The following is a 27,619-nucleotide window of genomic DNA, read 5'->3' as shown; positions in this document are numbered from 1 at the left end:
TTGTGCCCTTATACAAATAAATCAATGCCATTTATTCAATGGGGTATACGCGCATTACCATATTATTTTTTGTGATTTATATTCCAGTTCTCTATTAACTTTCTCAGCACACGAGTGGGTGGGTGGTCAACACTACGCCCGACTGCCTTCGCCTCCCCAGTGGCGATGTTTACACATTGCACCATGGTATTCATTCGAGTCTGAGTCGACCTAGGGGAGGCCCAGGATCCGTCCAGATAATCGTCTCTGGTTTTGGTGGTTGTCAGCGGGAATGGGACTCGGGTCGCAGGGTTTGTAGCACAGCGCGCTAATCGCTGCACCACCGCCACCACCACTGTCCCACCATGCAAATGATATAGAGTATACTTAATGTTTATGCCATTCGGCCGTGGGTAATATTCAGATTGGATATTTGGATTCCGACACCTACATACGGACTTTATCTTCTTTGAAAGGATATTGCAGCATGTTAACAACCGCTTTCCATCACGGAGCATGGCCAGATAATTAGAGTGATGCTGTGGCAATGAATTGTTGACTCGGCTCTAAACCATGGCAAGTACTCAATACTAGGATGTAAAACCAACCATATGGTGCACGTGTATTCAGCACCTTAAAGTTGTTTTCAAATTAGTTGGTGTCGTCATCAACGTTGGCAAACATTCATCTTCGTTATTGATTTTGATCCAGGGGTGAAACTTCCACATTTCTGTGGCAGGGGCCAGTCTTTTTGAAGAATAAAATTAGTCCCGTATACTGCATGCAAAAACAAATCTGGTGACACCACTGTGGCATTAATATTTATACTCTATAAAAATGCACGATTAGTGACTGTTGCAGCAGCATTGGTCATGGTATTGACACCACAAGAGCACTCCATATCACGACAGGTTGCGACTTTAACGTATTTTTGAGTAATCTATCTGCAATAGTGCGGCACTACTGAGCCTGAAACTGCTGTCAGGCAGCTCAGAACATTCGGGCTTTGCCAGGTATCCTGCAGGAAGCTGCTTGTACTTTGCATTCCACATTTTTTTTAATTAAAGAATGATATACTTGTACAGAATAACACACACAGCAAGGATATACTCTATCTAACTGACATCAGTGGCATAGATACAGACCAACTTTTTGTGTGTTAGTTTGTTGCCCTTCCCCCAGCACCTCCGATTATCGCGGTTGGCTAGGTACGGTGGAAAACAGTTCAACATGCATACATACAGTTGCGGTGCAAATGTATGCCATAATGCCAACGAAAGATAAGGCATGCAATTAGCTAAAATAAATATTCAATCAGTAATGCAAATTAGCACTTCACAAGATATCCCTGAAGCCTCCCGCAAAGCGTCAGCAATTAATGTTAAACAAAAATAATCACAAGGTCCTTTATCCGATGCTAAACGTTGAAACATGTTTGGCCAATTAAAGTGTCCGTGTCTTTAAAGGCAGCCAGTCACAAAGGTGTGCTTTTAAGAACACTCACAGCACACTGATATATGCATTGCATAGGTGCAGATATACTGTGCAGTATACAGGGGTTGTTTTCCCTTCTATAAATCCATGGTGTTGTACGTTAGCTCCCCGGGTTACGGAAGGGTCAGGTTACCGAGAACGATCCATAACCCGAATTTTCCGTATGTCAGAAACTGAACAAATGTCCCCCCAAGATCGAGACAACATCGAATAGCCGGAAATAGTTGTGAATGACGAAGGACTTAATTGTTAGATGAGAAAGAAGGAGGGGAGACGGGCATTATTACATCATCGGGGGTTAACATCAGCAGTCGTGGTTTCTAAACTCTAAAGGCAGGGATGCATCGCTCCCACTGCAGCCCTGCAGTGGTCCCTCTGTCTGTCTTGCCGCCCCGTTCCGCGGTATTCATCCGCAACCTCACCGCGCTGCGCTATTTGCGCTTACGTAACTAACGCAAACATTTCCGCAGATTTATTTTTTGTAACACGATTTAATGGAGCATTTCCATAAAGTCGGATTTCCGTAAGTAGGATCTTCCATAACCCGGGGACTGCCTGTGTACGTTTTCTACTCGGGCAATCTCAACAAACAACGCAAATAACGAAAACATTCTTATCAGCATCTTATAACATTCAGGTGCACTAGCTTGTCCGCGCAATCAAGCCACAACTTACAAATCATGCAATGCATTGTCGTACGTCCGCTTGAGATAGATGAGAATGAAGATGCAGATTGAGCAGAGCACAGCCTATTTCAATACTGATTTAAAGAAAAAAACCCCCAATCAGCTGCAATATTTACCGTACGTTGTTGTTCTATTCCATCGTAATTAGAATTCCTCCACACGAGCTTCGCCAAACCACCGTGCGCAATCATCGAGGCATGAAACTTGTTTGGCCACACTCTTTCGGTAAAGTCACGTGGGTATAAAATAAAGTCACGTGGGTATAAAATAAAATATCTACGTGACTTTACCGAAAGAACCAAAGAGTATGGATTCCTTCAGTCACGAAAGCTTCAAATCAAGATTGTTTGGCCACGGCTGGCTACGTACGATGCGAGAGAAGTTCAACATATTTACGCGCACACATTTAGACTATTTACATTATTTAGCTGCTATAAATAATGGGCCACTTTGTTGAGCTATCATTTGTAGCCAGGTCGCTTTTGAACAATAAGTGAATACCTCAGTGGGCTTTGCCTGGTAGGATGGGGATGGTTTAATGTTGCATTTGTAAGTGTTTGGGCGATTTGTTTACCTTTCTTCTACTTTGCACCACTATCATGCTTTTGTACTGTTTGTTATTGTAACGTTCTTAACCCGCCACGCCGTGACATCTGTGAAAAAAAGAGCTTCATAGCTCATTGGATTCCTCACAGTATAAATAAACATTCTGATTCTGACATACAAACAATTGCCAACACAACAACAACAACGCACGCACATCACTTTGGAGCAACTATCGCTCCTCGAGATTGACGAGGCATGCGAAGGCATGATTAGCCATGTGCGGCAAAATGCGCCACACGGTAGCCGCGCCTTGCAAGGCACGGCTTATAAACTTCCACGGGAGTCATGATCGGGCGTTCCTTGCTTCCTGAGGCTACGCGGAGTTAGAAGCCTACCGGAGGCTGTATCTGCAAGGGCAATGGCCAGAGCTGCGAGTGACCGACACAACAAAATACCCTCCTCTGCCCCCGACGAAGGCACAGCTGGGGAAGAGACAAACATCCGCTGTGTTATTTCCCAACCCTGCCCGAATCCCACACAGCCCTGCCTCTATCTTTGTTTTTATTATCTCTGTGAATAATCCTTAACCCGTACTGGTGCCCCCCCCCCCCAAAAAAAAAACATTTCGTGGGTTTGGCAGTGTCACTCTTAATGCCTCTCTCCATTGGGGCCTGCTAATCAATAAGGGGTCAAAGGCCACGGAGGCAGCCATCTCCATTAGCAACCCAGGCAACTGGCAACAAAATAGAAGCTCCGCGCGTCTCGGCAGCTTGCCCGACAAACTTTGCGGCACGTTCAGCATTTCAAAATCTGTATTTTCACAAAAACGCAATGTGATTAAAGTGACTCTGACCAGCTTTGTCTTATTCGCCTCTTTGTTGTTGAGGCAGAGCGGGCAGTGTCGTTATGTCGACTGCCATAAGGGGGACGGCGCTAATACTAAACCCCGGTGTGTCTAATCATCTTCCAGGGAGTAAACATTAACTTGTGGCCCACCGTGGTCAGCGCTGCAGCTGCTCCTTGGCATCTTGCTTCAGTGCGGATGGACAAAGCTTTCGCTCGACATTCAAAAAGATTCGCCTCACGGACGAGCACTCCTGTTGTTGTACCTCCAAATGGCTTTTTTTGGTCAAAGTTTGAAGATGGCTGTGCAATATATGCGTTTTTGAGGTCGTGTTTGGCTATAGAATTTGCCCAATTGAAACCGTCCAACTAGGATAATCACCGCACTAGCGCGACGCGAGAACGCCAGATTTCACATTTAGCCCAGCAGGCTGGCAACTAAACAAATAAAGCATCCCATACATTTTAAATACAAGAATATAGTGAATAATGTAATTCGCATACAGTATGCTTTAGAGTACATTATTAACATAATGCACATTAAAATGTACGAGATCGCATTAGATTGTGTATAAGTTACACACACATAAATACATCAACATATGTAAAGTACACAGCAGACTGTTGTTTTTTTGTCTGTACGACAACAAAGACAAAGATCCCCCGTGCAGCCTTAACAGATTGTTGGGGCAAGTGCTGTTAGCGAGTAGCACCTATAAAGGCAGGCACAGCACACGACGGGGTGGCTGTCCAGCACCACGCCCGGTCGCATTTGTCTCCCCAGTGGCGATGTTTTTGCACACTGCACCAGTTACTCATTTGAGGCCGAGACGACCTAGGGGAAGCCGCCAAGTACCGGTTCAGATAATCGTCACCGCTGTTGGTTGTGCGAGCCGGAATCGAACTCTGCCCGCCGGTTTCATAGCGCAGCGCACTAACCGCTACACTACCCCTCCCTAGGACAACACTGCACAATAGTACATTGCATTACATAGGTGCACGTCTACTGTGCAGCACACACGGTTGTTATTTTATACATTACTCTTTATTCAGATCGTGCTTAGCTGGACTCTTCAGCTAGCCAGGCTAGGCCCCCCCCCACCCCGATTAGCTCGGCTAGCTGAGGTTTCACTCAGATTAGTGAGTGGAACAATGCATCTATTCAATGCAATTGTCTTGACTCAGGGCAGCGATTCGATTAGACCAGGGGTCAGCAACCTGCAGGCTCTGGAGCCGCACGCGGCTCTTGAAATTCGGGAAAAAATGTCTCTACGTCTGATTTTGGTTGCCGACCCCTGACCATGGAAGTCCAGTTCACCATGGAAGTCCAGTTCACCATGGGAGTCCTGTTCACCATGGAAGTCCAGTTCACCATGGAAGTCCAGTTCACCATGGAAGTCCAGTTCACCATGGGAGTCCAGTTCACCATGGAAGTCCAGTTCACCATGGAAGTCCAGTTCACCATGGGAGTCCAGATTAGCATGGAAGTCCAGCTCACCATGGGAGTCCAGTTCACCATGGAAGTCCAGTTTAGCATGGAAGTCCAGTTCACCATGGAAGTCCAGTTTAGCATGGAAGTCCAGTTCACCATGGAAGTCCAGTTCACCACGGAAGTCCAGTTCACCATGGGAGTCCAGTTCACCATGGAGTCCAGTTCACCATGGAAGTCCAGTTCACCATGGAAGTCCAGTTCACCATGGAAGTCCAGTTCACCACGGGAGTCCAGTTCACCATGGAAGTCCAGTTCACCATGGAAGTCCAGTGCACCATGGAAGTCCAGTTCACCATGGAAGTCCAGTTCACCATGGAAGTCCAGTGCACCATGGAAGTCCAGTGCACCATGGAAGTCCAGTGCACCATGGGAGTCCAGTTCACCATGGGAGTCCAGTTTAGCATGGGCAAGGGGTCAGCAACATGCATCCTCGGAATGGCAAGCAGTCCTCTAAGGACTGCTTCGTGACGTTACCGTATTCATTAAGGACCACCTCGCATCCACACGCATTGCGGCTCTTGAAATGTATATATATTTGTTATCGAATTCTAAAAAAAATGTTTCTTCTTGTTGCTTTGGTTGCCGCCTCCTGGATTAGACCATTCCTCAGCACGTTGGTCAGCGACGGACGGTGAAAGCACGGAGTACAGTCGCGAGAGCATAGCAGCACATTACAACAATGTACTTAGCTCTACTGTTTTCTTCTGTCCACCATGCAACCCCAAAGCCATGCTGGTACTGACTGTGAATGCCATTTCACAATGTGTTCTGATTTCTGTTGGAGGTTCCATGATTGATTACTATTTAGTCATTGACTTAATTTTGAGCACATTTGACTAACCTCCAGATTTAATTATTTTACGTACTATCGTCGGCTTGAAAATGCATAACAAAGATAAGGTTGCTATTGGTCGCAAATGCGTGAATGATAGGGGAGGGCAGGTGATTGAATATGGCATTGTAATGGGCGTCAGACGACCTAAAGTCAGATGATGGGCATCTGTAAGAGTAGCAATTGGAGGCTGAGTTGTCAACTTTTGCAGCAGCTGCACGATCTATCAGAAGGCAACCACGGTGAGGTTGAATCAAAATCATCGGCCTTGATGACAATTTTCAGTGACAGTGACGTTTACTTTAAATTAGCTGTAAGGCAACTTGACCTCAGCGTCATAGACCATGACCAGCAGAAAAATTTAAAAGTGAAAACCTTGAGGTTGTATTGATTCAGGGGACTGATAGTATGCTGTGAGTAAGCAGCTATGTATGGTTAAACCGAGTAATGCACACACTGCGATATTACGCTGCAAAACGAGTTAGTATTGAAACCCACTTCTCAAAGTTGAGACATTTTAAATATGGGCTCGTTGAAATCTCTGGCTGTAGAATGAACATGACTAACAAGAAAAAGATGGAGCTGTTTTAAATTTTACTTCCTACGATTAATTTTCTTTGTGTAACTTTAATTAGATATAACCCGTATGGAAAAAAAAAACCCCCGTAAAGGCCATTAATTCAGAGTATTACATTTCCTTGAATACGGTAAAGAATAAAAAAAACCATATACACATGGCTCACATTATTCTCCAGACTCGACTGCCCCAAACAAACATCTGAACCGAAAGACGTGCGGCCCGTAGCCATCGCTGCTTTAGGTTTTGAATAACTCGCCATTGCTGTCCCCTGAGGGATGGCTGTTGAATGCAAAGTGAAAAAAAAAACCTTTTCCTTTCAGATGTTATCTACCCCTTTCATGGTTTAATGGCATTACAACCTTTACTCTTTGTCTAGATTTTTTTATTCTTCGCAAGGGACATTTTGCAGCTCAATATTTTTTCATTGTAAAATTGAATGTTTGTTATATATATTTTTAACGTTAAATTATTCGCTGTCGGCCTCCACTGTTTTATTCAAAGCACGATGACGACGATAATGATGACGACGACGATGATGATGACAACGATGACGATGATGATGACGACGATAATGATGATGATGACGACGATAATGATGATGATGACGATAATGATGATGATGACGACAACGATGATGATGATGATGATGACAACGATGATGATAACGATGATGATGATGATAATGATGATGATGACAATGATGATGACAAATATATTATTTTTTGCAAAGCGAAAAGACTGTATTTGATTCTTGGATTAAGACAAATCGTTTCCCGTTCACTATGAGTGAGAGCTCTGTATTTACAAGAAGATGAATCATTGCAGTCACGAAAGCTTTAAATCGAAATTTAATGCACAAGCATTTACACACAACTACTTATTGACATTTTGAAATTCTACAATATGCGAGCTAGGTAATTAAAGTAGGTCACCAATAACACCAACTGACTACGAGGACTGTCACGGTTTATTCTGTATTCGTCTTCATTTGAGATCAACAAATATGCAGTCGTTTATAACATTAGAAAACACATTCCTGCGGAGGGAGCTGGTAGGAACGTTGGGTTGCTCGGTCAATGGCCAGGGTCAACGGCGGCACCACGTGGTGTATTCCACACAATATGCCCGACTGTGAGGGTGGGCACAAGCCGGCGTGAGTAGGTTAAACGTTGAGTTTTATAAGGGCACCACGGGGTGACCAGCCCCTCCCCGCCCAGCCCCTCCCCACCCTCCCCACCTAGCCCCTCCCCACCCAGCCCCAACCTCACCACCCAGCCCCTCCCCACCCAGGCCCTCCCCACCCTCCCCTCCCCACCTTCCCCTCCCCACCCAGCCCCAACCTCACCACCCAGTCCCTCCCCACCCTCCCCTCTCCGCCCAGCCCCACCCCTCTCATTTTTGGATACACGACAGACGGACACAATAATCCCCTGTGGGCTGGTGTTGTAACCAGGAGGTTCCTACCAGTAACAACACTATGTAAAACAAACTGAAGAAAAATTACAATATCTTTCAATGTTGGCATTGCACAGATAAATATAAAAATGTATAACATAAAATCTGTTGTAATGTACTAATTGGAGCATTGACACTCATGGTGAGCCGATGCCAATTGGTGGCACCGGCTCATCATAGGGTTGCCTACCAGCTTGTCTGTGGTTCCGTCAGTGATTGTGAGATACAATTATCATGAACAACCACATTATATAAACGTAAAACATTGTGATTTACTTACAATAATTAAGAATATATCGCATCAAGAAATACCATTTAACAATACCACTTTACTTCCGGGATTTCGAGCCAATGCTCTGCCTGTCCACTCTCATGGTACTACATGGCTTCACGATCAAACGTGCATTTTATGTTCAGAATCATTTGTAAATATACGTGCCTTTATTTCATATCCAGATTTCCATAGCACCCGATCAACGTACTCATGATTATGGTGTGTTATCGGAATATATAAAAGGGAAATTTGTGAATGTGTGTCTGTACCAAATGTTTAGCATACTTCCCAACATGCGACAAACTTGAAATTTGGCATGTGGGTAGCTTCCAGACTGCACACAATGCGAAAAGTATATAAATAGACTTTTGTATATTTTTTTTTGGGGGGGGGCGCAATAATGGATATATTTTGCAGTGCAAGTGAGCGGTGACGTCACATCTATGATGTCACCCGCATGCAGCAGCGTCACGAAGTGTGCCTGCTGACGTCACGCATCCCCCGCCATCCGCGTAGGCCGTGTATTAATCCAAGACATGAATCCAAGTCTCGGGCGAAACCGAGTAGTAAAGCTAGTGTATTATAAAAAAAATAGTCCAAATCGGACCCATATTTTAGAAAGGCGGTCCTTGGTACATAACTTCTGGCAGTTCACCAGCATTTATTTAAGCAAGCCTGACTGTTGATGAGACACTGTATGTCGAAACCAGTCCAGAGTTTGCTTGTACTGAATCACTGCTACCGACATGATGCACTCCCAGAATGCCGTGTGGCCATGGGTTGTATAAAAATATTAGTTTTACGTGGAGATACATTTATCGAGGAGATATTGTCTCCTTATCTGTTTTGTTATTACAATACAATGTGAGTTATATGTGACTATTTTGATTAAGAAAATACAGCGAATAAAGTGTCAAGCAGGTGACATAATCACGCTTCCTCGTGAGCTGGGTCACATAGGCTGGACTGCACCACTTTGGCAGCAACTCATTAATTATGTGCATTGGGCGCCCAAAGATTGGTGACTGAAGACGAAGACCTCCAGCCACATCGTTGCGTACGGCAAGAGCAGACCTTGTAGGTCAGACATTGACTGCTACAAGTGCAGGATCTATCAGAAGGAATGGATGGTTGGAGGTGTAGTTACAAATACAGCGTTGGCCAAGATGACCTCCTGACCTTGTATTACCAAAGGACATTAGTGTTATAAAGAGTTCATTAAATACCATATGAAATAATTTGAAAGTGTAGGTAATTGTGTACCAGTGCCATATCACAAATTGAAAATTGATTCTCAAATAAATTGTTTAAACACATACTGTAATGATATATTGCATTGTTCTGCAAGGTCTCATTGGCAATTACTGTATCAATGACATTTCACGTGGTTGCATTAAATAACTGATTGTGAATACATCTGAAAGGTTTATGATAAACACTGGCATAAACAAAAAAACACCTGTCTCTATGTTTGCACTCATAAGCATGTTCCCATTCCTGCAGTACAGGGAGGTATTTGAAGACAAATGCTGCTCACTCACAAAACACATTTTTCTATTTTGTATTTTACCAAGTAAGGCCCACCGAGCTATTAGGCTATTTTTATAAGCCACCTGGCCACAAATGATTGCTCAACGAAGTGGAGTATCTTGTGGCAATGTATAGTAGCCAAATACTCTAAAAGCATGTTTTTAAATGTGGAGGGAAAAACCGGAGGACCTCGAGAAAAATCCACGCGACCACGGGGAGAACATGCAATCTCCAAATATACAGGGGTCAAGGTGGGGACCGAACCCACAACCTCCGGTATACCGAGTGAGGTAGTTAACATCTGGACACCGTGGCACCCTAGGCAATCACGCAAACGCCCACATGGCAAGGCAATGATGCAAACGAAATACAGGGAAGGGCTCCATTGTTCAAATCGAGTAAACAAAATGCTGGCCAGATGTGACGTGTTCAGGATTTGCTTGATCATAAATAAATGTGAGAATCGTGACTGTCAATACAAAGCACGGGGCCACGATGCACCCATTAGCAAATAATTGATTCCATAATGAGAATTGTAAAATAAAATGGCTTAAAAGTTAAAAAGAAAAATCATTCTGAAAGACAAACAGCATCAGTATTACAGGCTAATGATTTGCCCCTATTGCGGTTCAATGTTTTTTTGTTGCAATTCAGGGCTGCAAATCGATTCAAGAATCAATGATTTGAAGAAAAAATATGGTAGTGAATATAGTAGATTGATGGCTAGAAATGGGCTCACACGCATCTGCTACATACAACATACAAGGACAATAGTTTACACGGCCTTTGCATAAAACACAGCGTCGGACCAAAGGCTCCCCCCAAGGCGTTTAATAAGGGGGGGGTTATTAACCATACTTCACCATGCTAGTCGGTGCCAGTTTATTAACAAGGAAGCATACCACACACCACTTGTGATAACCACAGCCAGGTACTCCATCACATTATATTCACGTCAATATTTAATATTAGTATAGATTAATTAAAAAATACACGTACATTCTTACGGGCAATATTATGCATGTATTATGACGCATTTAACGCTTCAGAATAGATATTGCCCAATGAGTCCAATGCATCGTTAGACCCCTATTAAGTACGCTACTCCAAAACTTGCACGCTGATGAACGGCCTGATGATATGTATCGGTGTTGTAATACGTGAAGAAAAGTACGTGCTTATTCCTTCCATTCTGGTGAGGAGAGGATTAATGGTGTGTAATTCGTCTGGGTATGTTTCCAACATCTTCAAAAAATCATAATAAAGGTTTATAGGTTAGATCGCGTAAATATAAATGTGTGACGCAACCCTCCACCACCCGACACAGCCAATCAGTAAAAAAATGTCACGTTAACAAAACGACAATTATTTACGTCTTCAGCCCTCCGGTGTTTGAAGAGTGAATCCACAACATTTAGAATTTGTGGATTCACTCTTCAAACACACTGGAGGGCTGAAAACGTAACTAATTGGCGTTTTGTTAATGTGGCACATTTTTACAGATTTCCCTTTTATATATATAGATAGCGATAATACTTGTCGCGAAAGCCTACGTGTTAAATATGCAACAAAGCACCAACATCTGCGCATTACTCGCCTCTACAATCCGCCTGCACTTTCATATGCGCACTTCCTTCGTATGTCTTGCCTGTGCTTTTGATGCTGCGGTTACAACTGCATCGAGACAAACAGCTGGGGAAGCCTCCTAAACAATGAGTGACCACTCGCCGTGCACTGTACTCAACCCCCCCCCCCCCCCGGAATCCAATTTGAAAAATCACACCAGGGTCAATTTACAGCTGCAAACTTGATTTGTATTTATTTTATTCTTGCGACCGGCATACAACTCCAGTACCTATTGTGGATTTCATTGCCTGCACTAATAAACGACGACGACGACTACTACACACAAAACAACACCGACGACACCTGCTATATCCATAATGCAAGCTTTAACCAGGATTTAGAGCTCGTCCATCTCGGGGCAGCGATTCTTAACCTTCACTGCAGCCTTTCACCCCTTTGGTTCTCAATGGCAATGTTTTTTTTAATATAATGTTAGTAAATACATAGGTTTAATGAAACAAAGTAATTGTACTTACATGCCTGTGCTTAATTTGTACTGTCGATGATTTACCTTCGAACAAAAATCTGGCCATGTCTCGCACCCCCATAAAGGGCAACTCGCACCCCCAGGGGGTGCGTGATGCACCCCCAGAAAGGGCAACTCGCACCCCCAGGGGGTGCGTGCTGCACCCCACGTTTAAATCACTGCTCTAGGGCATCAGCAGCAGCACACCCAGCTTCAAGGCTGACTCGCTGATGGCAAAGATGAGCCCAATGTGGGAGCGACACCCCAGTTGGGCCCTTCTCACACAGGGCTTATTGTTATAAAAAAACAACACTTTTTATTTTAGCAGGTAAGGCCCACTGTGCTATATAGCTCTTATTCAGAAGCGATCTGGCCACAAATGATAGCTCAACGAAGTGGCTTATCGTATGAGAATTTCTAGCAGGCAAATACTCCAAACGCGTGATGTGGATTCTAAATGTGGAGGGACAAATCAGAGGACCCGGAGAAAAATCCACGCAACCAACGACAACATGCAAACTCCAAATATACAGGCGTCAGGGTCGGGATTGAACCCACGACCTCATGTATACCCGGCGAGGTTGTTCACATCTCGCCACCTTGGCGCCCAGCAGTCAGAGTAGACTCTTGCATTGGGACCTGAAATGTGGTCAAGACTTGGGAGCCGAGGGTAATGTTGATCTGGAGCAGTATTTTCCAGACCGGGTTTGAAAACTGCTCTCGGAGGGGTTGCAAAGTGGTATTTAAATAATTACGTGTGTGTGTGTTCCGGCACTTTTTGTTAAGCTGTAAAGCATTGAATTCTACACAAATTGCCAGCACCCATGTCTTACTTTTCACAGTAGAGATGGGTTGCAGCAGAGCCATGAAACATTTATTCAAATACTTTTACATTCATGAGACCAGTGGCTGAGGAGTCCCCAGCATTTCGTTTAAACCTAAGTGGCAAAAACTAAATATTAAACACAGACTTAGACCCATGCACAAAGCGGTTACAGTAATTCCTGAACTTTTTGTCGGTGGAGATTGATAGATTCAATGTACATGAATTTTAAAGAAATGCCACGGCCTACTTTCCAGAGGAGTACCTTTTTTTCCCTCCAAGACGAACGCTTGTCCCCAATAGCCCATGCACACACTCACAGACTTACTCGTACACTCACTCACAAAACAGACACTTGGGCAAGTGCTCCTTAGCGAGCACCTATGAAGGCCATCACAGCACGCGAATGGAGCGGGTGGCCAACATCACCTTTGTCTCCCTAGTGCTAATGTTTACACACCACACCAGGTACACATTTCAGGCTGAGTAGACCTAGGGGAGGCTCAGAACCTGGTTCAGATATTCGTCACCGATGTTGTGCCATAAGCTGGACTCGAACTCGGGTCACTGGGTTCACAGCGCAGCGCACTAACCACTGCGCCACCAAAGCCAAAGATCCCCTGAAAAGCCTTCACAGGCTGTTGGGGTAAGTGTTGTTATCGAGCACCTATGAAGGCCGGAACGGTACACGAGGGGGTGGGTGGCCAGCACCACGCCCGACCGCCTTTGTCTCCCTAGTGGCGATATTTACACACCGCACCAGGTACTCATTTGAGGCTGAGTCGACCTAGGGGAGGCCCGGGACCGGTTCAGATAATCGTCACTGGTGTTGGCCGTGAGCGGGAATCGAACCCGGGTCGCCAGGTTCATAGCGCAGCGCGCTAACCGCTACACTACCGCTCCCCACAACGTACACACACACACTAACACACACACATGCATGCCAATTATTGTGTAACAATACAATATGTATTTTTTGTTCCTGGATAGTAAGTGTTATTTTCCAATTGCATATGCCTCAAAAGTATATAAAGTGGCTATTATTCCCACAAACGTTGCTTTTGTGACCAGGACACAAAAGCAAAGTTAATAATCCACTCTATTAATAACACTGTGTAACAATTTTAGTAGTAAGTGTTATTTCCTAATTGTGACCAGGACAGTGATATTTTGAAAATGTACCTATTTTCAATGAGAAAACGTGGTGTGCATTTGTGTCATTCCTTCACATAAAGTCCTGGTCACAAAAGCAAAGTTCGTGGGGAATAATAATAATAGCCATTTTCAATACTTTTGAGGCATAAGCAATTAGAAAATAACACTTACTACTCAGGAACAAAAATCGTGTTACATAATTTACATGCACTCCAACATATTTGTATTGCATGTACACATATACTCACTCACTCCAACCCATGACACTAGAGCCAAACTGCACTCTCTGGGTTAGATCGTGTAAATATATAAATGTAAATATAAAAATATATAAGTGTCGTTAAACCCGCCACCAACCGACACAGCCAGTTAGTAAGGTTTGTCACGAAAACAGAACACGCCAATTCGTTACTAGGGCGTTGGCAGGTTTAATGACACATTTATAAATTTACGCGAGCTAACCCAAAAAAACCTGTATTATGGATGATATTGGTCGCGAATGCCTACGTGTTAAACTGAACTCTCTGCGAGGTTCTCCAACACCCACCACAGAGGCCAGACTTGGCTCCCAGCGAGCTCCATCTGCCTGACCATCTGAAGGAGGACCAGTTTGGTGGGCTAACATTCTGTAATCAGATGACAGAGTGAAGCCAATGTCCCGAAATGGTTCAAGTAGGGAGACGTTTTTTTTCCAGCGCAGCATTGGGCATTCAAGCGCCTGTTGCATGGGTGGGAAAATAGGATGTGTTGTGGTTGGAGACTATGTTGAGATCTAGGTGAGCTGCCATGAATCCTGGAATTAAAACCCTCTCTTTTTCAGTGAGCAATAGTCAAGGGATGGACTCCAACCAATCTCATAGATCCACAGTCTTCGATATATGTGCAACATTGTAATCTGTCCAATATGCGGCAGACGAATGCCTGTGAAGAGGTCACATGGTAATTGCCATTTTTGTCATTTTTCTTGAATTGGGGTCGTGCAGGTTCCACGTCGAGTGTCATGGGCAATGATGCTGCTGCTGCTGCTGCAAAAGAACACCACGGGCTGTCTGGAAGCTTCTATTTGGAAAATGTGTCCAGACATTTAACAATGAAAAATTGTTCAAAATACCCACACATTACTCATTACATTGCATTTTCTGTCCTCAACTATTTTCTCGTTAAGCCTCTTCAACGCTTATTTATTTCTCATTTACTATACAGCTGGTTTAGGCTGTAACGGGCAGATGTTAGTTCCCGTAGAATTCTGGCCGTATTTGGCAGCGGCATCTGGGATTGGCAGCATAACGGTGTTCAAGGTTTTTTTGCTGTACACTTGCGAAATAATCACTGGCGTCGTTGTGGAGAATATAAGTAACAACATAAACATAATAAGACAATATATCTGCTTCCCATATCTTGGCGTTATGTATCAAATAGTTGTATTTTAGTATACAACTATGATCTGTATCTGTCAGACAGAGAGGGTCCTTGCATTAAAAAATATCGGGAAATTCAGTATTGGTTCAAGAAAGCCTGACTGCTGATGATACACTGCATGGTTGAATCAGGTCCAGAGCTTGCTTATGGTTGAACAAATCCTGCTGAAATGATGTGCTCCCAGAAGGCCCGTGTGGCTCATCAGATGTGTAAAGAATACACTCATGGGTAGTCGGTGTGAGGGTGAGTTGTGCGCTTAGGGAGGGGATGTCGCAGCTCATGGGTAAAAGAATGAGAGGTTACCCAACTGGACAGGTCTCCTGCGCTGTGCTGATTTGTCGCGCTCCGATGTGTTTTTATTATCGTGTTGCTCGGTAAAACGTACGACATTTCTAAACTAAAACACAATTTTTATTTTACCAGGTAAGGCCCACTGAGCTCTTATATAACTCTTTTTCAGAAGCGACCTGCCTATCGCAAATGATAGCTCAACGAAGTGGCGTATCGAGTGGAAATGTATAGCAGCCAAATATTCTAAATGCGTGATGTTGATTCTCAATGTGAAGGGAAGAGCCGGAGGACCCAGAGAGAAATCCAAGTGATCATGGGGAGAGAGACACGCAAACTCCAAATCTACAGGCGTCGTCAGGGTCGGGATAAAACCCACGAGCTCCTGTATACCGGGCGAGGGAGTTAACATCGTCAAGTGCTTAAAAGTTCAGTTCCTTAAGAAAAGCGTTCAGTACGTAGAGCGAAACGTCGGACATCGTGCTGAGCAACACGTGGTCCAACCCAAGAGAGGGGGGCTACGTAAGAGCGGTGGGTAATGGTAAGGGGAGGGGATGTTGGAGGGGTTGGTATGATGATGGGGTGGGGGGGGGTCGAGATGATGGAAAGGTATGAGGTGGAGCCGAACAGAAAGGCACAGGGAAGATATGCTTGGTGAATGCGGAAATGAGGAGAATTTGTGTTGAAACCTCACATTATTATTATCTAGGGCAGCTAAAGCTGCTTTGCCATTGTCAGCGCGGGATGATGGTTCAAATTCCTACAGACGTCTGGCGATGTATAGGGGAAGTATTGATGTACATATTCTAAGAAATGGGAAATTAAGGGAGCAGCTGACAATTCTGTACAGGGGCAGATAGCTACTCTTTTGTAATCAATGTCGTGGACCAAATCCAAAACAAGAACATATTTCCCACGAATATATATATACCGTACATAAAAATCCAAAGTTTGTGTGCGTGGCGGACGGTAATGCTGTGGTGAGCAGTGCCATGGGGGGAGGGCAAATTGTCGATTGTCCATTTCCCTCATGGCATTTGTAGCCACCACAGAGGCAAAAGGGGGCTCTGGACGGGTGCGAGGGGCTGGTAACCCCTCCACCTTCAATCCAAGAAGCACTGAACCACGGAAAAAATATCTACTTAAGCTTCTGCCGGAGGCACCGGGGGGACAGGTGTCCATGACATCTCTTGGCCAAGCCGTATTTGGTGGAGCGAGGAGATTGAATCCTTACCCTCGGAGTTCCTCAAGAAACAGCAAAAAGCCACTGCGGGTGGCCACGTGGAATGTTCGAATGCTCACTACAGAGGAGAGGTTGCCACTCCTCTATCGGGAGCTGGACCGGTACCGCCTAAATCTCTGTGGCATTCAGGAGGTCCGGTGGACCGGCTGTGGCTCCTGCCACCATGAGGGGTGGACAGTCCTCTACTCGGGGCAGGAGAATGCCAAACAATAGGGAGTGGCTCTTCTTCTGAACAAAATGAATTGGGCGTGGTAGCGTAGCAGTGGGGTGTGGGAAGCTGCAAGCCCCAGGCTACTTTGGGCTTGCCTTCCTATCAACCAGAGGCGAGGATTGGTGGTCGTGGTTACTTATGCCTCCACCAAAGAGAAACATCAGTGGAGGGATGCAGGCAAGGACGATGAGTCAGATGTCTTCTATGACCTCCTGTCAAAGGTACTAGCTAAAGTGGCCCCTCGAGTTGGTCATGATGTTGGCACCTGGTCTCGAGTAATTGGAAGGCATGGGCCAGATCAGCTGAATAACAACAGTAGGAGGGTGCTAAATTTTTAGCAACCCATGGGTTTGTAATTACCAACATGCTGTTCCGGCATCGGTGCATCCACACATCATGGATGCATGCCGGGTCCAAGCAAGAACATCTACTGGACTATATAGTGATGGAACAGCGGATGCGGGCCCATATCCTTGACACCAGGACCGACCGTGGAGCTGATCTGCCCACTGACCATCGACTTGTCATCTGTAAGATAAGCATGCCATTCTTCCACTCTAGTGGTGGGTGTACACCCAGGACCCAATTCAAACCCATAGTGGCCTGGTCTCAGCTAGCTGATGAAAGTTGCAAGCAAGAATTTTATGATCGCTTGTGGCTGGGGTTGGCATCTTCCCCCACTCCTGATGTCGAGGGGAAATGGGTGAGGTTTAGGACTGTGGCTCATGCAGCTGAAATGGCTGCATTGGGTACACGGTCCAGACCTCCTCAGATAACCTGGCTAACAGAGGAGATATTCAGGCTGGCTGAGAAAAAGTTACAGGCCCACTCTCATCGTCTACAGCATCCAACGTCACAGAATGAGGAGGCTTACTGCAGCCTTCGCCCAGAGGTTTGGAGAGTCATGAGGCACTGCAAGGATAGGTGGTGGTCGTGGGTTGCTGAGGAGATGGAATCTGCCTCAGTGGCCCGCGATGACAAATCGCTCTTTAATTCCATCAAAAAAGTAACTTGCAGCATCACACCTATTACCGTCATGAGGGGAAAGAACGGTGATCAAATCTCCATCCCCCAGGAACAGGTTTGCAGATTTTGCTGAGCATTTCTGTAAGGTTCTGGGAGAGGAAATCCCTCAGCATGGAAAATATATTGGGACAAAGTGAGGATGACCCTGCTGAGGCTGCGGTGCCTCAAATATTGGAAGAAGAAGTCGCCCCCTATGAGTGGTTGGCTGAGGTGGCATCTGTTGAGGAAGTACTGAAGGCGATCCAGAGTCTGAGACAAGGAGAGGCACCGAGCAGAGATGAACTCCCAAGTGAAATGCTGAGGGAGGGTGGTGTTTGTGCACAGACTCTCCTACATGATATCATAACAACAGTCTGGACCACTTGACTGGTTTCACAGGATTCGAAGGATGCCCTGGTGGTCCCCCTCTTTAAGAAGGGGTACCGCACAGACTGTAATAAACGCAGGGGCATCTCACTCCACAGTGTGCCGGGAAAGCTCCTGGCAAGAATTATTCAGCATCGCCTTGCCAGGCACACTGAGGAGAGGTTTGTGGAGCCCCAATGTGGTTTCAGGACAGGGCAGCCCTGCACAGATGCCATATTTTCTATCTGTCTGCAACAGCAGAGGTGTAGGGAATTCCAACAAGACTTACATCTCTGCCTTATTGACCTGGTCAAGGCATATGATACCTTCAGAAGGCCTGGGCTCTGGGTTGTAATTGCATCTATTGAACTGCATCATAGGGTCCTTAATGTACACTTGACAGCAGAAGTTACGCACTAGTAATTGCATGCCCATTTACAACAATTACAATGAAAATAACTTGCGCATAGATCAAATTATTAATGACAATTTTACATGTAAGAAAATACAGTGGAGGCATAACACACACTGGCAGGCGTTGGAAATATTTCATGGTTGTAGTTTTGCGGGTGCAGTATCGTACACATTGAAATTAGCTTATATTATTTATCTGAGTGCCTGTGAGCTATTTTATATCTCGTATTTGATGGGGGTTTTTTTTGTATTTGGAAGACACTGTTTTACAGCGTTATGAAGACTGATTAAATCCTTTAAGTACACACAATTGATCACAATCATTAAGGCCCTTCATGATGGTGAGCGGGCCCGGGTAAAACTATGTGGCCGGGAGTCGGAGCCATTCCATGTTCACCTTGGGGTTGCGACAGGGATGTCCTCTGGCTCCCACATTATTTCACATTTATTTCGACCACGTAGTTCGTAAAGCCTTCAATGGCTGAACCGGAGGAATTTGCATCTGGTACAGATACAATGGGAGGATGATTGAAGCCCGGGTGCGGTCAAGGGATGGCTCCCTATTGGTCAACCATGTTATGTATGCCGATCTGGTAATTGCTGCTCACTCAAAGGAGGAGTTGTAGGCACTGCTGCTAAACCTGGAGCGTGCCACTAAGAGTTGGGGCCTTACCATCAGCCCCACCAAAACTAAGCACTGCCTGGGTATTTTGTACCATTGAACACTCCACCCCCACAACTCCCAATTGGTGATGGGGCAGTTGTGGAGAGAGTGGAGAGTTTCAAAAACCAGGGAGTGTGCTCATGACCGGCTCTGGTTTGACAGCAAAGGTTTCACTCCGAATTAGTCGAGCGGCATTATATTTTAATCGGTTGCGTAACGCTGTGTGGAAGCTACCTGGTATGTCAATCCACACAAAGCTTCAGTTCTTCTCGGCCACAGTCATGCCCTCCCTTCTCTATGCTTGCGAAACATGGCCCCTCCTAATGAAACATCTTCGCCGGTTAGAAACATTTAGGCTGGCCTGCCTACGATCCATCCTGGGTTTAACGAGGCTGGATTGTATGAGGAGCTCACAAATCCTTGAAAGATATGGACAGAGTCCCATCGGTGAGCTCCTCCAGCAGGCAAGGCTGCATTGACTGGGTCATGTAGACCGTATGCCCAGCCACCGCATGCCTAAACAGCTTTTGTTCGGCCAGATAGAGGGGGCTAAACGGGCGCGGCACGGGCTACAGAAGAGATGGAGTGATGCGGTACAAGAGGATGTAGAGCTGAGTGGACTTGCTGATGACTGGTACCAGCGGTGTCAAGATTGGCCTCTGTGCAGGAGGCTCGTGATGGATGCTACTGGGCAGTTGGAGGCAGTCGCCCTCCAACAACAACGGAGGGCAGAGGAGCGACGCTCACAACAAAGAGCGGAGCGCCAGGCAGCTAAAACACAGCAAGTTGGCACAATAGGAGGCACAGGTGGTTCATAATCTCAGTCAGTCGACCCATTGCACCTGGGTCTACTCCGTTACCTTGTGCCAGCGGGCGTTCGACACTTCACGTGGCCTCAAGGTGCACATAGCCTGGCACAAGTACCACAGTGACGTCACTACCACTTGGTGGCGAATGGCGGTTGTTGTTATTACCATATATTTATAAAACGTGAAAATAGAGATCATTAATGGAGCGCACAGATGGTTGTGCCATTTTATCTTGCTTTCCAGGCAAATTCCGGGTGCTGAATGCACTCGCGAGCTGTCGCCAGGATTCTGTTGTCAAAAAGGTAAATTTATATCGTAGGATGAAACATAAGAATAGGTTTCACCCTTTCTGGCAATAAAATGGTGTTAATTTGTCCAAATACAATATGGATATCTTTTACAAGGAATCAAGTCTGCATTAACCACACGCACTTGTGGTAAAACATGCAAACAAACACGCTCTGATATTATATGGGCATCGTCTTTGAAACTGATTGGCCTACAACAGAGACAGCCTTCTTTATGTCTTTGTCTCACCACCAGTGTCAGACCAGAGAATGCCAAAAGGCGAACATTACAGAGACAATGCAAGTATCAGAGCATTTATAGCTCGGGTTGAGTTGTTAAAAAATGTCACGTAGATATCACCTCATGGGCTGCACCACTACAGGTGTGGCACCAGAGCGTACCTTTCACACTTGGCACGATGCATCTATCGGATGATTTGTACGTATGTACAGTGTGTATGTTGAACCTCTTTCACACCGTACGTAGCCAACCATGCTAATCGGAGATGCATAGCTTAAAGGTCCGTGGTCTGAGCGTGGCTCTGTTTCACTCCTGCGCTGTCCTCGAGACAGCCTGGTCCCTTCACCTGATGAAGGCCGCTTGTGTTGTTGCCGAAACGCCGTGATTTTTGTTGTTTTATTTTTTACCTACGTGACTTTACCGAATAGAACCAAAGAGCATGGATCCTTGCAGTCACGAAAGCTTTAAATCTAGAATTGATGTTTTTGTCCTTGATGCAGATATCGTGCAGATGTTGTCTTTAAATCTGAAAAGACAACGTTTTTGTAGCTTCAATAACGACCTGACAAGGCCATTCTAAATCATCCGGCCAAGCATTTCAATGCAGAGTGCTCCTGAAGAAGAGTCTTGAGATTCGATGTGGCTTTCCTGGATGAATACACTACATTATATATAATTAATAACGGTATTATTGTATAGCAGTACTTTATTTTAGACAATGTTACGTGCTGCATGTAATTTTTCGCCTGCGAGTTAAACATACTGTCGTGCCATCTGAGACCACGTACACTGAAGGCAATGGACCCTCTATGGCACTGGCACACCAGCCACCCGCTCTCCGATGGACTCGTACCTGCACCGTGCCCATGGCCTGCTGCCCAAGGCTCTCACGGCCACGTTCTCCGTTTTACTGCCCACCCACCGGCTCTAACCCCGACCCTTCTGCCCTCCGCTCGTATTCCACACCACATGGGGCCGAGCCCCCCCCAGCTCCAGCCTCATTCGCCCTGGGCCTTGCCACACAATGTGGCCCTCTCTTCCCCCTCTCCCTTGTGTCCCTGCCCTCACTCATTGCCCCTCTCCTTCCCATGGCTGCTGCAACAATTCCCCCTTGTTTCACCTCCTTCCCAAGTGCGCCCCCCGCCCCCTCCCACCCATTCTGGCATAGCACTTTTGAGATGCTGTTGCATGTAGATGCCTAATAAATATATAGTGTCTTGTAATTGCATCTATTGAACTGCATCATAGGGTCCTTAATGTACACTTGACAGCAGAAGTTACGCACTAGTAATTGCATGCCCATTTACAACAGACAATTACCGTGAAAATAACTTGCGCATAGATCAAATTATTAATGACAATTTTACATGTAAGAAAATAGAGTGGAGGCATAACACACACTGGCAGGCGCTGGAAATATTTAATGGTTGTAGTTTTGCGGGTGCAGTATCGTACACATTGAAATTAGCTTATATTATTTATATGAGTGCCTGTGAGCTATTTTGTAGCTCGTATTTGATGGAGGGTTTTTTGTATTTGGAAGACACTCTCTGACAGCGTTATGAAGACTGAGGAAATCCTTTCAGTACACACAATTAGTGACTGTCACGGTAAACTGAACAACTTCTACAACGTACAAACAAATATTTGACAACGTAGAAAGCACCAAAAATATGGCGCAAGAGATGGTTAAATTAGTTACTTTAAAAAATCAGAGCAGATGCCACATTTGAGGCACCTACGCATAAAATTACACACCGTTGCAGTGCAAGACTTGCGATGTAAAAAAAGTGCACATTTTAAATTCAAAATCTCATTTCCGGTGTATTTCTAGGGTCATGAAGAGGTCACGAGCCCTTGCAAATGGGTCGCGAGTGCGGTGGATAGACAATTACCATGAACATGACATTAGAAAGTAAACGGACTGACGAGTGAAAATTACTGATTACAGATGCAAGGCATTTTTTGGTCATTCACAAACATGACTTGTACGTGAAAAAGGAAAAATAGTCTCCATTTGCCGTGGGGCGCACGTAACAGATGGTGGAATTCCACGGAGGTGCGCACACTCTAGTAAAATGTCAGACAATTTCAACCTGAGAGTAGGATTTTGTTAATTCAGATAACTGGGGGAGGGTTGGATGGGGAGGGGGAGGGGGTCTGGCAATTAATGAAATACACAACAATTTACGAATTAAAAGGTGTCTTTGCATCTCTGGTTGAAACGCGCTTTTATAAGTGCAAATTATGTTTTCCCTTCTAAGTATTCCATTTAAAAGCTGAACATAAAGTTTTTGGATCTAATCTCCATCAGTATTTTAAAAAACATACTTAAGAACTAATGATAAAACTCTTACATTTTCAAACTCTTAATTTACACTGGTATGTTTTTGTATTACTTTATCGTGTTAGTCATATGTTTGCGGTATTTTTTTTATTTAAAGCGACTTGGGACGTGTTGTGAAAGGCACCGTACACGCGTGAATTAATATTCTGACGGTCACGTGTAGAAATGGAGCTCCCGTCTGATATACAGACACCATGTGCATACAATCAAAGATAACAATCCCCTACATAGCCTTCAACACAATGTTGGTGCAAGTGCTGTTAGCGAGCATCTATTAAGGCCAACACAGCACACGAGGGGGTGGTGTGGTCAGCACCATGCTCGGCCACCTTTGTCCCTCCAGTGCTGATATTTAAACACTGTACCAGATACTCATTTAAGGCAGAGTCGACCGAGGAGAGGCCCACGACCAGTATAGACATGCCTCACCAATGTTGGCTGTCAGCGGGAATTGAATTCGGGATTTCAAGCTCATTACGCCGCGCACTAATTACTAACTACCGCACGCCACACGTGGACACAGTCACACGCGCAGACGCACACCGACAGACACACTCATACACATGGTGCTTACACATACAACTCTAAATCTCAATCCACGTCTCTGTGTCGTCACCTTCTCCCCCTGCCTAAGCTTCGCAAATGCTAAAAACTGCATACGGATCTGCGGACAAGCATTTCCTCGGGTGAGATTGGAAATTGAGCCTCATCCATGATTGTCCACCCATCCCCAATGGGATCTGGGTCTATGTAAGCATCGCTTGAGAGTGGGGGGGGGGATTTCAGGCTGACAATGAACCCCGTTCCCCTTCGCTGTAGCCGAAATGTCCACACCTAGTTGCGGTTGAGTGGGGATTTGCGTAGCCTTATCCTCCTTGGAAAAATATGCGATGGAGATGAGGCAGTGGGCGCTGTGGCTGAGCCTTGGACAGAACGTGAGGCTTTATTGAGCTGGTGTCTAGAAACTATTAAACTAAACTAGTTTACCAGGTAAGGCCGCCTGAGCTGAAATATAGTTATTTTTCAGAAGCGACCCGGCCATCACGAATAATCACTCAACAATGTGGCTTATCATCACGTGGAAATGTATAGCAGCCGATAACTCTAAACACACATTGATTTTCAATGTGGAGGGGAAAAACCGGAGTACCCGGAGAAAAATGTGTACGACCACGGGGAGAGATACATACAAACTCCAAATATACAGCAGGCGTCGTCAGGGTCAGGATCGAACCCACGAATTCCTGTATACCAGGCGAGGTAGTTACATATCTCACCACCACCGCGCGTTTCCACGTTGTCCAGCGAGTACTGCTCTGCCTCGTACGTATGTATGTATGTGTGTTTGTATGTATGTGTCTTTGTATGTATGTGTGTTTGTATGTATGTGTGTATGTTAACTGCTGGGCTAAAATAAAAACGAAAACGAAATTGTGTATGTATATTGAACTTTTTTTGCACTGTACATAGCCAACCGTTCGAATCGGAGGTGCCTCGTCTCTCTCAGGGGATAAATGAGGACAGTGAGTTATGCCCTTAAACAATTTAAACATACGCGGGCAATGTCACCTGCTTTTGTTTTCTTAATACAGAGATCACGTGTTTATTATCTGCTCAGCCTCAGATCCTTACCTCCCTATCTTACGTAACGTTGGAGGGGAGGATGGGAGTTTGTCGCCCGAATTTTCACTTACGTCTGCGATTGTGGCCATGAATTAATGATGTCTTTCTTATCTGTTATCCGTGCTATCTGACAATCCGCAGGGATTCATGATAATGGGAGGAATTGCACATCTCCTCGCCTCGTGGGTAATGGGATTCACAGACTACTACAGATGGTATAGGATTTTGACTTTCGGCTGCAGTATCGCAGTAATTGTACACTTTTATTTGCGAGCCATTCGTTATTGTTTTTACACTGGATGCATCACAACCAGACAACTCCTTCTCATCGAGAAGTATTTTTACGTAACGTAAACTTTAATTAGGCCAATCCGTGAATGTTAGCATTGCATTGCTACAAGGTCGTAACCCATGTAACGGAAGCAAAATAAATAATCTACAGAGACATCAATCAATAAATATGAACATCCCCTCATTTAAAAGCAGATGCGGACCCACTGAGATTCAAATATCACATTTTCAAGGGAAAAACAGATGTAAATATCTGATGGCAAAAAGAGGGTTGAAAGCAGTTAGGCAATGGCCTTGACTACAAAGTTGATGCCCAAAGTGATTTTGTATGAGCTTAAGGCAAAATTCATGATGAAACAAGCAAACGTATGGCAACCGCTAAGTTGGTTTCTGCGGAGTTTGTGGTTGGATTTACTGTGACAGCTTACGGGATAATTCCCAATACATCACAATTAGACTGCGGTGTGCTTGTGCAACGTCGAAAGTTCAAAAATGCCAATATATCCCAGCAACTACATTACGAACAAATTAATAAAGGGCTACATTTCGGGAGCATTGGCTCAGGACTTCATTGGAAAGGACATATTGAGTGTCAGGGAGCTCTGAGCAGGTTCGAATAAAGGTCATTAAATTACAGGGGTGGGGGGGGGGGAAATAAACGTGTGCATTCATCCCAGGGTAAAGGAATTTAAAATTAAATTACAGCAATTTTGGTAATATACTAATCTAAGTGACATTAATATTGGCATAAAAAAATGTACTACATGACTGGAAAATGCATCACTCAAGAGTGAATTCACTGGCTGAGGGGGGTAAATTGGCTCTGTCGATGTCCGTAAGCTAAAAGGCAACGTGGTAGAGGCTGTCAAGGCAAGCAGGCTGTGCTGAGATTAATGAAAAGTACGTCGGGCGGGACAATGCAGACACATACGTGAGGAATATTACACCAAATGAGAGCTAGAGCTTGCACAGCAATGCTGGTGTGTTCATATTCTCGGGCGATGAATTCAACGTTTCCTCGGACACAATATTATTCGACTGCTCATAGTACAATTGCAATGCAAATGACGTTACGGAAACATTCAACAGATATAGGATGACTTTTGCTGACATGTTAGCGGACAAGGGAGCGTACAAGTGGCAATCGAAGACAACACTTTACCCATCTATATGCGCTATTATTGCCGCGATGGGCATCCGTGCAGCTTCAGCGGTGATTCACAGCCTTGCTGGGGCCTCCCGCATCTCCAGTGACAAGGTGCGAGCCGCGCCGCTCCGGCCGTGTCTCCAGTGCGTCGTCGCACGGGCAAGGAAGCCGCTTCGCGTTGGTCTACGGGGGCTTCGAGCACGGAGGGGGTCATTTGAAATCCGTAATGGTCGCACGCTGTCCCGACAGCCAGGAGCCAGGATTTGAAAGGTGAAATGGATGTTTTCTATTTAAGGAAACGTATTTCAACTGCTGCAATGCCCGTGGATCAATATTGCTTTGATAGATACAATCCTGCTAGCTTTGGCAATGCCTTTGGTGCCGTCTGGTCACAACGGCCTTGCAGAGATCAGAACAACCGTGGACACACGGGCTAATGCTTGTGGCTACCTTGACTTCTGGAATCAAAATAATATCTTTTTAAAAAGCTATCTATTACGCACGCGTTTTTTGCGAATTTGGCGAATTGTTTGATCGAGAATTTGGAGGCGCAGAATAACAGACAAGCATCTTTCAGTTCATTGTGATGAAAGCATCTTGAATAAAATGAATACTCACGTGATTATTTGAAATATATGGTAATTCAGCCTTCCATGCCGGTGTCTCTCGCAAGTAATCATAACTAAGTAATCAGTCCATGACACGATTTTTCTCCAATCTCCAGGTCAAATTATACCCCGAATATAAATTCAACACTAAGCGAAAATGCATTTTAATTCTGTATAGTTATATATGTATTTACCACTTTAAATTATGTCATCAGCATACAAAATGCTACTTATGTCAATGACGTCACAGGAGCTTTATAGTCCAATTTGGTTCAACATTCGTGAATTCTCTCCCAGCCAGTACGATTACCTCATTTGTCTGGATATGAATCAGCCACCGCGAATGTAATGTAACGAATGTTGAACTTCTTTCACACCTCACGCAGCCAATCCATGCTAATCGGAGGTGCGGGAAAATGTCTGCCTGGCTGACCGACGAGCGGCACCGCCATGAGTCCTTTCCCTGCTGCACGGTGCCTCCTCCCGTGTATAAGCGCCACCACTGTGGGAGGAGAGCAAAATCTCCACGTGCCAGCCGGGCACCATGCTGTGCCAGAGTGGCCCCACTGCGCGGCATGCACACACCCCATCTGCTCCGGCTTCTGCTCGCCGTTGGCGACTTACAGAGTCGCAAAAAGGGCGTGCCGCAACAAATGCAACTCGATGCGTGGAACAGAATTGTTCGGGTAAATGTTTTGCACGCGGCCAAAAAAAAAAAATGCAATATGAAGCATTGCAAGCGTGCAACGGTGCCTCAATAGCTCAGGAGCACGGACAATAAGGAGGGGAATAGACCAAAGATTGAAATGTGCACAAGTTGGCACGGAGAGATGCACACTTGGAATTGCATTGAGAGAGGAACACGTGCATTAGAG

General features: G+C 45.2%; 1 protein-coding gene across 5 annotated transcripts in view; it reads right to left on the bottom strand.

The window, feature by feature from the left end:
* The window catches only part of LOC116946538 (uncharacterized), a 183,336-nt gene that overhangs the window by 11,184 nt on the left and 144,533 nt on the right, over window positions 1-27,619 (bottom strand). The gene's annotated exons all lie outside the window — the stretch shown is intronic.

The sequence above is a fragment of the Petromyzon marinus genome, chromosome 27, assembly GCF_048934315.1.
Source record: "Petromyzon marinus isolate PM22_M1 ecotype Great Lakes invasive population chromosome 27, UKy_Petmar_22M1.pri1.0, whole genome shotgun sequence".
Classification (NCBI taxonomy): domain Eukaryota; kingdom Metazoa; phylum Chordata; class Hyperoartia; order Petromyzontiformes; family Petromyzontidae; genus Petromyzon; species Petromyzon marinus.
Note: the sequence above shows the minus strand (reverse complement) of the source record. Positions and strands in the feature narration are given on the sequence as shown.